Raw genomic sequence first — 13719 nt, 5'->3', positions numbered from 1 at the left:
CACAAAAGCAGCCACTTGTGGAGGCATTCACCTGCTTTCTATGGGTACCCAGAAAGGATGTAGACCAAGGCTTGCCCTCCAGGCCCTGCACCAACATCGTAGGGGCCAGGTCCAAGCACTTTTTTTCCACTGGAAGCCCTCCTATGTAGATGCTGCAGGAACAGGATTAAATGCTGCATCAGCACAACTGAAAGTTGGGTAGGCTAATAATACATCTTTGAAAAACAAAATGCGTAAAAGATGGCGACGTGGAATAAGATCACACAGGACAACCCACTACAAGAAAAAGAACACACAGCACATCGTCCTGTGTGTTGTTTTCTGCAAAAACAAAAGTCAGAAATCTCTGCTGCATTGTTAATAACAAGGATAATCCGAGGAAAGGGAGAAATGAGTGCGGTGTTAACCATGCGCAGCCTTTCGTTCGTTGTACGATTGGCATGATTTACAGTATTCCGTTGTCATGAAAGTCCGTGTATGTGGGGACAAACAGGACGCTGTCTAAGCGTCCATCTCAGAGAGCATTTGTTTACGATCACGAATTCAACGGGTGCAAATCTTCCTGCGCATTATAAAAAGTGTGGGTGTCGTTCTTTGTTTGATGAGACTGTGATGTTGCACAGGCATAATGATCAGATTGTTAGGGAACGCGGTCAGGCCTTCTTTATCGATGAACATAGTAACAAGTGTATCAGCTAATCGTCTATAACTCTACACGGGCAGGAGCACGCGCTAATCAGCACCATATTTCTTCAATCTATTCATTCTTTCGTATATAAACTTCGTGTTTTTCAACAAAACGGCAGTTGCCAGTAAGTGCTGTGTGTGTCCCTCCTGCCTGTACACGTTATTTGTGCGCTTTCAAATTTTCGATGGCCTTATGCCCTGCCAAATACCATTTGTCCCATACGCAGCTTCTTCCATTCACCTTCAATGTACACTTTACTGACAGTTGCTCCTGGTGCCTCCTCATAAAGGGCCCAAAATGTTGCGTAACCTTCACAGCCTTTCGGATGATTTGATTCTGCTGCCGTCATTTGGTCTATCCTTTCTCTCGCCCTCTTCCGTCTTTTTTGGCTCATGGTTTCACGCTTTTTTTCCCCCCTTTGGCCGCGATATTCTTACGTTCTCTGTACAGAAGCGATGTTTCCAATTCCTCTCCAGCAACGCAACTTAACTGCCCGAAGAGTTAGAACGTTGATGCGTGCACACGGCATACTCGCGAGATTAACGCTATCAAACACATGCATACTTACGATCGAGGCACTGCACTTCAAACATCCAGGACAGCGCTTCGGGGAGTACACGCCACCGGTTCGATCAAACTTGAGCAATGTTATGTGCTCCTACACAAAAGGAAAAATGAAACGCTTGAAACTGCGGCCGGAGTGTGAAAGGACATAGCATCGTAATTTGAATTTAGCGTGTGCTGCATACTTGGGCGAGAAACAGGGAGTCGGAAAAGAATCCACACGTACTACGTTGGATACACGAAGCAGGTGTTGGTTTGCGCGCCAACGTCTGGTTTGTCATTTTCCATTGTGTCTGTTCCTCGCCCAAGTATGCAGCGCAGGCTAAATTTGATTCAAGATTATACAAAAATCGTTAACATCACAATACGATCGGGAATGAGAATGACAGCTAGGAGGCCGAGCTAGGCGGCCTTGTAAGCAAGAATTCACGCAGCTTTAGGGTACACAGTACAGTGGTATAAACACAAAAACTACAACAAACATAAAATAGCGATGTTACTGACCTTGCTGGGAAAATGAGCGCATCGATGCCCTCTTTTCCGCTCTTCCGTGTCTGTGACTGCAAACGCCGGAGACTGACATGGCTGATCTACGCTGAGCTCAGGTACAGGAGGCGATGGCTCAGGCTGCAAGTCTTTCTTGAAATGTCGTAGTAGGTATGTCGGATACGGAGATCGCACCAATACTAGCATTCACGGTATATTCACGCATCTGCAGCTTCATTTGGTAGCAATCAACACAAACACACGCTGCAGCTACTCAAATCGTTCACTCGGGGGACCCAGGGAAATGCTGCGCCTACTTCGGCGTTGTCCCTAGGCGCTCAAAAACAAGTCAAGTGACGTCACGATTTGATCACGTGACCCAAGGATTTCTTTCCTCCTTTTAGCCGCTCCGCGCGCGCTCGCCCTGCCCTTGCCGCTGCCAGCTTCGTCATGCGTTGTGGACTGCCTCGCGTCGTTCTCCCATTCTTGGCGCGATGCAGTCGACAGCAAAGAAGACGGAGCAAACGGAGAAAACAAGTAACACGTTTGCATGCTAAAGCGGCGGCAGAAATTCGCTAGTCAACGGGTGATGTGCCGCTTGCCCAGGGCATTCTGGTGCCCTGACGGCAACTGTTGCACGGTTTTATTGCATTACGAGGATACACTTTATACTTAAGGTGTGAACCAGCAAGGTAATTAGAAGAAACTGAATGCAGTGAAGCCTTGCGTGTTGGAGGCTGAATTTCACAAATTCTTGTTTTTTTTTTTATTCTTCACATGTAAAAAAAAATTCAGGGAAGCTTGCATTTACGCGCAACACTTGAATGGTGAAGCTCTTGTAGGTGGGCATTGGCGGACCCATAGTTAAGTTTCATTATCATTGTTTATTTGCATAGTTGCGGAGCTAGTAATTCGTCGTCATATGCATTGAAGAGGTCGTCGTTTTCTTCGCAGTGAGTAATAGATGCAAAGTCATCCTCAGCATTGCAGACTTCCACCATGCTCTTCTCATGCAGTGGTGGCGGGATCTGCAAGTCGTCTCGGGAAGGAGGGGCGCACTCCTATCCATGTGTCCTATTTCCATAATGGCTTATGCGGCTGCCCCGGTGACCTCTCCCAACAGGGTCTTTTAAGTTTGACATTGCGATAAAGTTTTTATCTATTTTTACATGGGCGGTAGCGCTTGACGACAGCGCTGTTTTTATTATCATTATTATTAAAGGGCCCCTGAGATGGGGTTTTTTGGGGGGTCGATGGTATCGGAGCACAACGGCTATTTCTTGAACTAATCGTGACGTGATAGTGCGCTCTTGATTTAATCAATTTTTTTACGAGCGTAAAAACATCAGAAAGCTACAAAACCATCTTTTGTTTGTGTGTGCGTTTACACAGTCGCACATATTTGTTCTATACCAGAGTGTAAAGCACTTACCGGGCCAAACCGGGCTTGACGCTCCTCCGTTCTCGGCGGAAGGATACAGTGAGCGCCGGAGCAACGACGCTTGCAGCGTGATCGCTCAGCGCCGTGTGTCTGGTGTAAAAAAACCATCAGAGTATCATCAGTTTTCTTTGCATTTGCTTTCCTGGACGCTGTACCCGAAAGGATTCTTTGCACCATCTGTGTTTCGAGCGTAGCCTCGACGTTGTTTCAGTTATGAGGTGGTAACGAACGGCGCGCCAAGGGAGCGCCGCGCCGCCGACGGACGCGGAGCTCCGCACGCAGCGCTTGGACGACGCCGGGCACTGCTTGTGATCACGAGGCGCCCGCCCAAGTGGGCTCTCGCGGGCTGAATAAATCAGTTCAAGCCCAAACGCTGTCGCAGCTGATTCTCTGCGCCGGTCGCGACAAGGGCAAGAGCATGCGCATCCCGTAACGACAACCCCTGCCAAAGAGTTTCATTTCATTGCTGCCCATCAAGTCATGATCGCAGGAAAGTGTGGTTTGCTGCACCGGCCTTCTGTATGAACCTGTTGCCTAGTGTCCTTAGCGCGCTTTACCATTTACCGTGTTAAATGAAGCAAGAGTAGCCGTTTGCCGCTGCAAACGAAAGGATTGCACTCTGCGGTTTCTGCATTCCGGCTCTGCCAAGTAGCGACATCTGGCGAATTTGTCTCAAAGCAAATGACACAAAAGTTTGTTGTCCAGAGTGGCCCAGAGCTGTTTGCTTACGCTTGAAATAGCTTGAAACGTTTCAGATTGAACTCTCACAATACAATAGTTTTCTTTTAAAAGAGCCGTATATTTCTGCTGTAGAGCTTAAAAAAGCTCTCCCCCCCCATGCTCTCGCACTAGGTCGTATTTAGGTGAGCTCCTTGCTGAGCTCAATAATATCCCCACTGCACTGCACGAATCACTTCTTTCTCTCTATTGAAATTGTAGTGGAGCACTGCAGATTCTGAATGGCATTTGAAGCCCCTCATTTGCGTCGAATGACATTCGGACGCCATTGTATCAGGGGTATAACATGCCTCGCTCGCAAACAGTGAGGGTGAAGTGTGTGTTTCTAGCTCTGCCCCGATCCAACAGATAACATACCTTCCGTCTCGGTGACAAAATTGTGCCACAAATATTCCATGCTGTCTTCGTACTTCTTCCTAAACCTTCCAGTTGTTGGTAATTAAAAATGAGCTCATCAAAATAGAAGGAACTGAGGTGACAAATAATGTATCTGAATAAAGTGTGATGAGAAGTCACCTTCTACATGTAGAAATACAGGTATTGACAGAGGCAAGACCAAAGTCGAGGTTTGCGCAGTCGTGGGAGTTACAAAAACTAACAAAAATACTAATAGGTTGCAATACGCGTTGAATTTATGGATACAGACACACTCTAAAATTTACCTTTTCTTTTATACAGTCAAACAAATGCTATCGTCCTTAAACCGAAGTATCAAAATCTCGTTGCAATGCGTCTGTTGTCAGAGCAAGGCAGATAGAGCCAAACACGCTTCACTGTCGCTGTCCGCGGCTGAAGCGTGTGCCAGCGAAAGGTGTTGGGCATAAAAAGTGGCTCCTAATGCCAAGCGTGCAATGCTATCAGCTTTGCCGCTTGAAGTGAAGGAAAAGACAGGGTATAGGGACTGGGCAGCTGGACGGGTGGCGCAACCATTCGGCGCTCCCCTCGTCAGTGGAATGAGCCGGTGCATTGGACTACACAGCCTCCCGTTGTTTTTGTCGTGTTTGCTTCGGTGCTTTGAATGTTTTGGTGGTGTTCTGAGCGTATATGTGCGGTGAAACAAAGTCTAGACAGATGTGTTGGGTTCTTAGATGCAGTAATGACTACGTAAACTTGTCGGACGCTTCTAAAGTTGGGTATCGGCTGCAATGGCATGAACGCATTTTTCAGCGATTGCGCTTGGCTACACCCGTTCTGAGTACGAATAAAACTACTATTAGTAGTATTATTTTCTTCTTAAATGCACTAACGTCTACGCAAACTTATCGGGTGCTTGTAAGGTTGGGAATGGGCTACATCGACAAGAGCGCTTTTTGCAGCGCTCTGCGCCTGGCTCCGCGCGATCTGAGTAGGAATAAAACTATTAGCAATATTATTATTCATTTGTACAACTTTTAATTATCTTCACTGGTTTCAATGACTACGGTTTCCACGCCAGCCTTAGCGCTGGGATACCTCGATACGTGTGCTTTAAATAGAAAGGCACTTGCATACGAGGTGGATTACCGTGTAGCCGTAGAAATGTTGCGGTAGTTTACACTTTCTGTAACCGTGAGCTTTGTGCCTTCGGTTTTGGTGAGCGACACTGTGACAGCATGGGAGCCTGAAAGCTGAAGTGAAAATCCCACATTTGTGGTGGTCATTTTATCAAGAGCCAAAGTTATTCACCAACTCAACAGCCCAAGCTACAAACCATCCACCATCCCTCCTCCCCTTCCCGTTTTACCACCTGCGTAGAATAAAGGCTGGCACCGATAGTTAAAAAAGGTATACCAGTGTTAACATCAACCGGTGTTTTTTAATGCATAAGTATTCTTTGCAGAGTACCTAAAAACATCGTGTAATGCCTGGTGAAGACACCAAAAACGCGCGATTAGTTGCCTCAAATATGGGTGCATCAGCCCGAGTCCTCCAGCACAGACACAGTTCCGACACGCTGGACAAAGTTTAGATTTGGAAGTTCAAAATTAAACAGCAATATCATCTAGCCCTCCGTCTAATGATTATGATGGTTGAATGCAAAGCTTTCTTCCTGCGAAATCGAATGGGAAATGGTCAAAGTCAAAGACGCTGCGATCAAAAGACCAAACTGTGTGCTGGTGAAATTCGACGCTCAACTAGTCAAAGTTTAAATCCGGAAGGCAACCAAGGAAACGCACACGATAGAGCTTTGCGATCAACCCTCATCGTCGTTACACGAAGGTGTGCACAGTGTTGCCACCGCTGGGCGTCAGATATCCACTAAAAAGCCATAAGAAATCCGCCAGATTCCGCTAGATTCTAAAACATATCCGCTAAATTTTCCGCTAGGGCCTATTTTATTAGAAAAACAGTGCAATTTCGTATGATAAATACCTTTATCATTCTTAGAATCTCCCCAAAACTGCGAGAGCTGAAATAACATAAGAGTCTTCCAAGGAGTCTAACTAGAACACTTGAAGCTTCAGTGCGGCGGTGGTCGTCATTTGTCAACCTCATCACAGATGAGGCTAAAATTTATAAGTGTTCCCACTGATGAAAAAAAGAACTCACAGGTCAACAAAAAACACATCGAGGTCTTCGTCGCCGCTGTCGTCGTCTGATATCATCTCTACAGGAACTTGTTCAGGTACTTGTTCAGGGACCAGAAAGGAGACTTGGTTGAACATACGTTGCAGATGTCCCGATGGCACTAAGAACTGCCGCGGGAAGTTCGTAATCAAAACAACGTTTCTGGTGTCGCTTCAGCCCCGCTCTTACGACGAAGATGGCGTTTCTAGTTTCAGGCTTCATCTTGTCCCGCAGCTTGGATTTTAGTATTTTAAGCTGACTAAACATCCTCTCTACTTCGGCATTTGAATACGGCAGCACGAGCATCGACATGGCAAATCTGGCCAGCTCGGCGAACAGGTTTTCGCCGCAGGCGTCCTTACAGGAGTGAACTTCACACCAGAACGACTGCGTAGATGATATTTGCCTCCATTCAGGAGGGTGAGTTTGCTCCACTGGTTCTAAATTTTTTCTATTGTCTCAGGGGGCACTGCCATTGCTTCCAGCAGAGGAATCAATGGCTCCTTCACGACGCACAAAGCGTTTCCGATCGATAAGAGTGATGTTTCCTGGAGAACTGTGATCTTGTAGGGAAGCCGCTGTCTGATTTGATCTACTAGCGTGGTAATAAACCTTATGCAGCTTTCTCGCATCACAGCTTCATCTGCGAGAGAGAACCCGTCGGTCTTCTGAGCTTTCACGTTGTTAACGTACGTGTCAAACACGTAGCCCAGATATGGCTTGGGGTTCAAGTGGTCCTCAAGTCTGCACGTCAGAACGTCAATCTGCTCTGTCGGAATTACGACTTTTTTAACCAAGCTTGAAAGCAAAGTCATAAGGTCTTTCTTACAGGGCGATTTTGAATCGGTGCACTGCGTGAGGTATTCGCCAGAAATCCGCTATGTATGAAAATGGCCCGCCAAAAAATCCACTAGCCGCTAGACTAATTTTTTCCCCGTCAGAACAAAATGAAATCTGCCAGATTTAGCGGAAAATCCGCTAAATTGGCATCACTGGGTGTGCATGATTTTTCAAGCGTAGGTGGCAGCTTTAAACCGACCGCAGCATTAAGTTGTGAAGCTGAGTACAGGTTTCGGGCACCCTCCTGTCTTCGTCCTTCAGCCACGCAGGAATTGGTTTTTGAAAAACCATTTACCAACTAGCCAGCAACCATTGCAATTCTTGTAAAGCAATGCTTCTCCATGACAAGCAATAACATTCTACTATCATGCGGTATTTATTCTATCAACGATTCCCGATGACTGTAGTAAGAGCATTTCTGTGAAATTAAACACATTTCAGCCGTAGGTAATGAAGTTACGGAAGCGTTGTCCATCACAATTTCTGTTTTGAGGTAAATCTTAGAAGACACCCCCTCAACTTTGTCTTTCGCTTGTGCACGACGTCAACGCCGTTTCGTCATCAACTGCCCAAGGCCAGCGCCGCAGCATTCCTAGATCGGTTGCACACACCGGCTTTGTGGAAGCATTTAGCTGCAGTATACTCCTCGATACGCGAAACTGCATGCAAGCATCGAAAAATTCCATGAAGCAACGAACTTTCACTTCCAGCTTGACTTCCAGCTTGGCGCATTGAGCGTCGTCTGCTATTTGTAAATACAGAGTATGGGCGTAAATCACACATATGGCATGCCTCGTAAAGGTCACATCCATGCTCAAGATTTACCGATCTGAAAAATGCACGTGGGGTTACGTACGCTTTGCAAGCCGCACCGCAGAAAAACGAGAGAAAGCCATGCACAGTTACGCTGCGCTGACCGCCACCGGCATGCCACTGATGAGCGGTTCGCCACGGGTGGCGCTGTTCGCTGAAGCAACGGTGGTGCCATACAACAGCCGCCCGGCCCCTATTGGCAGTGAGATCTTTGAGTGGCGCCCCCTGGCTCTGACGTCGGCTTAGGGATTCGCGCCGCTGTCGTCTGCTACACTCCGCTTGTGAGGGGCAATAGTGCCTGGGCTAGAAATCGCCCGCTTCGTTGCTGTAGTGCGTTAAAAAGCGTATTTCTAGCGACTCAGTTATTTTGCCAGCTTCTGACGCATCTGAATAATTTGAAGCTGTATCCCCCACAAGTTTGCAACACACGAAGAGATAGAGAACAACTTTCTTCAGAGTATCGGTCAGAAGATCGTGTGTAACTCGTCCTTTCTTGCTTATTCGCGAGGATCAGCGATCAGAGCTTCTCGCTAAGTATTCAAAATGCGTAGGCTTCCCTGCAGTATTTTTGAGATGCTCCTACGAAGACTCAACAGTCTAATACTACGTACCAAGCAGCGGCTTCTACACGCTCATCGCACAGCAGGAAATAAAGCGGCTTTTTTCTGTTTCTTCCGTTGTTGTCTTGTATCGGATTAATGTTTCTTGCTTTTTTTTCTGCCCAACGCATTAATTTTTCTGCGCCGTCACCAACTTCTTATTAGGAGGTTTCGGGATGTTTGGGAGCCTCACAAAGGTCGTGTAGATATTTCCTTCATTTTGTATGGCACACATTCCCTTCTTCACAGATTGGCTTTCATTACGGCTGCGTGCAAGAAGGTGCATATCCGCAGCGTGCTTTGTTTATTCACATGCAAATACAATGAGAACGTTTGTGCTACGCCACCGCGATCGCGCCCTAAACAACGTGGTCCACAGTACTCGAAGGCGGCTTTTGTGCTCCGAATTTCTATCGTAATTATATCGTTATCATAACGAACTGACTCTCAACTCGAACAATGATGATATGATTACGGTGTTGAAGGCATGATATACTCGCTGACTAACGTAATAAATAGTATACCTGCATATATTACAAGACTCGAAACCGAAGAATTCCAAGTAGCTCTTTACTGCTTTTCAACCCTTCCATGGGCGCGAAGAACAAATCCTATTCTACTCGGGATGGCGTTCTATGATTTGAAGAAAAATACTTTTACTCTCTTGTCCTGGACTGAGGACCCGGCCCACTAACCAGATCGATTTAATTGTTAAAGGGGCACTGACACAAAATTTTGAAGGCGAGATAACTTCGGAGATAGATTGGTGGGAACACATATACATCATCTGCAAAATATCAGCGGCGAATACAGCCTAGAACATATTTAAAATCAATTTTAAAGTGTGCGAAATGCAACCGAGCAGCCAGCAGAGGACCACGCGCAATTGTAAATAAACAACATCCACACACGTCACGAGTTTGTGTTTGCCGCTTCCGCACTGCCGGCGCTTTTTGCCGGCTCGCCCGGCTCGCCGCTCCAATCGGAGGGCTGGAGGGCGGAGCTTCTGCTCTCGAGAACGAACGACACGATCGTTGGCGGCGGAGGCGCCGTGATTTCGTCAGCTCATCGGGCAGTTGGCCACGACCAAAGTTCTACAGCGATTCCAGGCACTCTGTTTCTATTACTGTTTATTACCATTGGATGCGAAAACGCGGCGGAGGCACGAAAAGCCCACTGAGCTAGCCGCACGGTCGCTGTGCAGGCGGCGGCCACGGCCGCGGCCGGTGCAGGTAGCTCGAGTGATAGCTTGTTACCGCTGCACGAAATTGTCCCCAAGTCCCGACCATGGTGGCTTACATGAGAAAGGAGTTAATGATGCGATGGCGGGTTGCATTAAAAATTGTCATCTGCACCGCTTACGAGAGCGGCACGCGAATATCTGCCGCAGTGCTAAGCCGAACACATCTGTAGGCGGGCCTGTAGGCAGACCGGCCGGCTGCTCCCAGCGCGCATCTTGCCACCCACCGTCTCGAGCGTCGCGCGTCGTTCTTTAGCCGCGGTAGCATTTGCACTCGCAGCGCCTGCGTCACATCCACGGTCGCTTTTTAATTAAGCGCCTCACGAGATCAGTACGTGGGGGCATTCGCAGAAACTGCCGTCGATGCGGATTCGACAGTGCTACGGCGGCTCTGCTCTGTGATATCCCTCCGACGGTCACGTGGTCAGCTTTGTTCACACAAAATCCACAAAATCCATCGTTTCGCGGCACTCGCTGAAACCGAAACTGCGACTGGCCGCATTGAAAATGCCTCTAATTAAACAACCGTCGCACGCTGAAGCAAATACAGGTTATAAGTAGGTCACCAGCTACTTATCGCAACAAAAAAAAACATGATGCAAAATTTTTGTGTCAGTGCCCCTTTAAAGTTTCCCCTCCTCCCCTTCCTCCTCCTCCTCCTCCTCTTGAGTGCAGTTTTCCTATTACGCACATCCGAATATCGGGAAGATATGGCTGTGCAAAATGTTCCGAAATATCCCTCCAGGTCTTAACAAACATATATGTATTAAATTTAACGAAGACGTGACTCGTTTTGCTCAATAAACCTCCATACTGGTTAGATGCCTGGTATAGAATCAGCACGCGCGTATATACACACTGGGTTATTTGGACCTCAACCTACAGTTTTTGCAGTCTATAGTGCATGTCGGCAAACTTTCATGCCTTGACAACGTAAAGTGATGTGACAAAACGCGTTCGAGCGTTCGGCAAGGTTGCAAAAACTGTTTTACCTTACATATGGTTACCGGGAATCGGGATGCCTTCTGCCAAAGCCGACAGCCCTGAAGGCCTAGAATTTGTTTTGGTCTTCCATTTTCGCTGTTGCAGGTTATTAGCAGCTGACTGTTCCTTTTGTTCGAATGCTTACATGAGAAGCTGACGCCTAGCTCCGACTCTTCGCGCTCCGCACAGGACTGGCTTCGCAAGGAATGGGGTGGCGCCGGCAATGTTTCTCCCGTAGCGGTATCCAAAACTATACTTTAATTGACACCATGAGCTAGTGTACGCGATTTTAAGCCTATTGTTATGATAAAAAGTTACCCACACGCCAATTGCGGGTCGGACAAGCATCAGACGTTGACCGAGCGCGCAAAGAAACAGCAGGGAGAGCAATCCTGAGTGAAGCAGACGACAAATACGAGAATCCCTAAGCTGACGTCACGGAGGCGCGCTTCGCAGCGCCGCCTGTGTTCGCGCTCACCGCCAGTAGATATGAGGGGTCGGACGCGCACGCGCACATCGGTGTCTCGACACCAGAAGTGCAACGTCAGATGGCACGCACGGCAATGCATTTTGGCCCAACTTATTTTGCCGCCGGGTGTACTTTTAGTGAAAATCTATACAATTGTTGGCCTTCCCCTGGTAAGTAGCCCGATGAAGGGTATGAGAAAAATGAACCTTATTCCTTTTGAGCCATTCTCCAGTTAAGCAAACAAAGAAGCCCGCATTTCTAGCCTTGTGCACATAGCATGCATTAGTTCTTGGCGTGTCCCTGCAGGGGTATGTGCCCTAAGGTGACGTGTGCCATATGTGTTAGTCCGGGGTTGTTTTGTTATGTGGACACCAAAGGAACAACCAGGTCTCCCTAACAACTACTTAATGTGAACATCTCAGTTCATTTCTTGCCTGTATGTGTGCCCTCTAATGCAGGATTGCGAAATCAACAGCTAATGATGACACAATGCTGCAGGGCTGCAACTGAACGCGCATTTAAGAAATACGCGGCAAACATTCTCTAGGAGCTGCATCTAGTGCTTCTATTCACCAGCGGGCAAACGATTCGTGTGCCCGAAGAAATGGCATGATTGTCTTATAAAACTCCCTCTCTTGTCCTGAGTTTTTTTATTTCTTTAACTGCCTGTTCCATCTGGCTAGGACGTGTGACACCATACCGCAGCAGGGCTCCAACTGAATGTGCAGGATAATACACAGTAAATATTTTCTAGGCACGACACCTGGAGCTTTCTCACCTGGAGTGCACAAACGATTTGTGCACTCTGAAATGGATGGCATGATTGGTGTATGAAATTCACTCCATTTTTTATCTTTTTGAGCACCTGTTGGCGTGGCCTTTCTTGCTTGCTTGTGCATCTTTTAAGGTGCTGTACTGCGAATGTATTTTCTGCCTGAAATCTCCAGACACTGTCAAGCCTGGTGCCATACACACCTCTTTGTTCTGAGGAGAAAAACTTAGCTTTCAAAACGCTTGTTCTACACTGGTTTTGGGTTGCTGGTATGCCAAGACCTACCTACATAAGAGCTCTGGGCCAAAGAGTTCTGGGTAGAGCTCTAGTCTGGGTAGAGACTCTTGTGTAGAGCACTACACAAGAGTCTTAGGAAGCTGCAGATTGTTGTTGAGCATTTTGAGTAAGAACAAGTGATGTTTAGAGGGCGTAACACAGTTTTCAAGTTACGCCCAGTTTTCAAGTTAGTTTTCAAGCCGCTGCACCACAGTCAATGAAAAATGACCGAAAGTAAAATATTTTTGTGGCTTATCGCTAGCAGATAGAATAATATTCGCAAGAAACGTTGTAGTTTATTAGAGGTAAATTTAGGCGCCCATGTTTGACGATCCTGGCTTTGCTGCCTGCAGTGCTTCTTAGTAACATGTATTGAACAAAGAGGTTCTTGGACGCTTTGCCCTCGCTTGTTAATTCGGCTCGCTTTTGTTTTTGAGGGAATTGCTCATTTTTGCCTGTGAACTCTGGGGTTAGCTTTGCTCATTGGGGGATGGTCCAACATTAATCATGCCTTCTAACACGCTCTAGTTACGTAGTCTGCGCCGTCAGTTCATCGACCCTCGCAACCCCTGTGACGGGCAAAGACAGAACTATGTTCACCATCGCACGGACTAAAACTGCTTTTCGATAGGAAAAATGCTAGTGAACACCTTGTTTTACGGAATGCCACCACGTGTTCGCTAAAACACTGCCGCTTACGGGACATGAAGCAAGGCCTGTTATCTGATCCCCTTCGAATCTGCGTGAGGTTTGACATTTGAACAGTGATAATGAGGCCTGCTTGCTGGGGCCGAAGGTAGATACCGTATTTTCGCGCTTATAACCCGCACCAAAAATGCAAACCTTTCAGTGGCGAAGTATGGGTTCGGATAATACGCGGCATTTTTCCTTTAGTGCAGCTTCACGGCAATGCGCGTTGTGCCGTGAAGCTCGTACGCAGTAACACTGACTGAGCCTTACATGGCAGGAACTGCGCAAAAGCGTACAGGGACAAGGAAGAAAAAACAAGGACGATTGCACTCTAACTGACTTTTATTAGTGACTTGTGACTTTCGCCTTGCAGTCACTGTATTCTACTTGCTAAATTCTACTGTATTATGTGTTGCTTGAGCAGTAGCTCTGGCGAAGCCTCTCGTGTATCACATGTACGGGAAATACGCGAGGATTTTTTTCTTTTCCGGCGTGCTGAAAGTGCGGGTGCGGATTATATGCAGGGGCGGGTTATACGCGCAAAAATGCGGTAACTGTGCATGTTGCAAACC

This window comes from Haemaphysalis longicornis, unplaced genomic scaffold (genome assembly GCF_048455015.1).
Source record: "Haemaphysalis longicornis isolate Haplotype H1 unplaced genomic scaffold, Haemaphysalis longicornis Haplotype H1 scaffold_243, whole genome shotgun sequence".
NCBI classification, from domain to species: Eukaryota; Metazoa; Arthropoda; class Arachnida; order Ixodida; family Ixodidae; genus Haemaphysalis; species Haemaphysalis longicornis.
Note: the sequence above shows the minus strand (reverse complement) of the source record.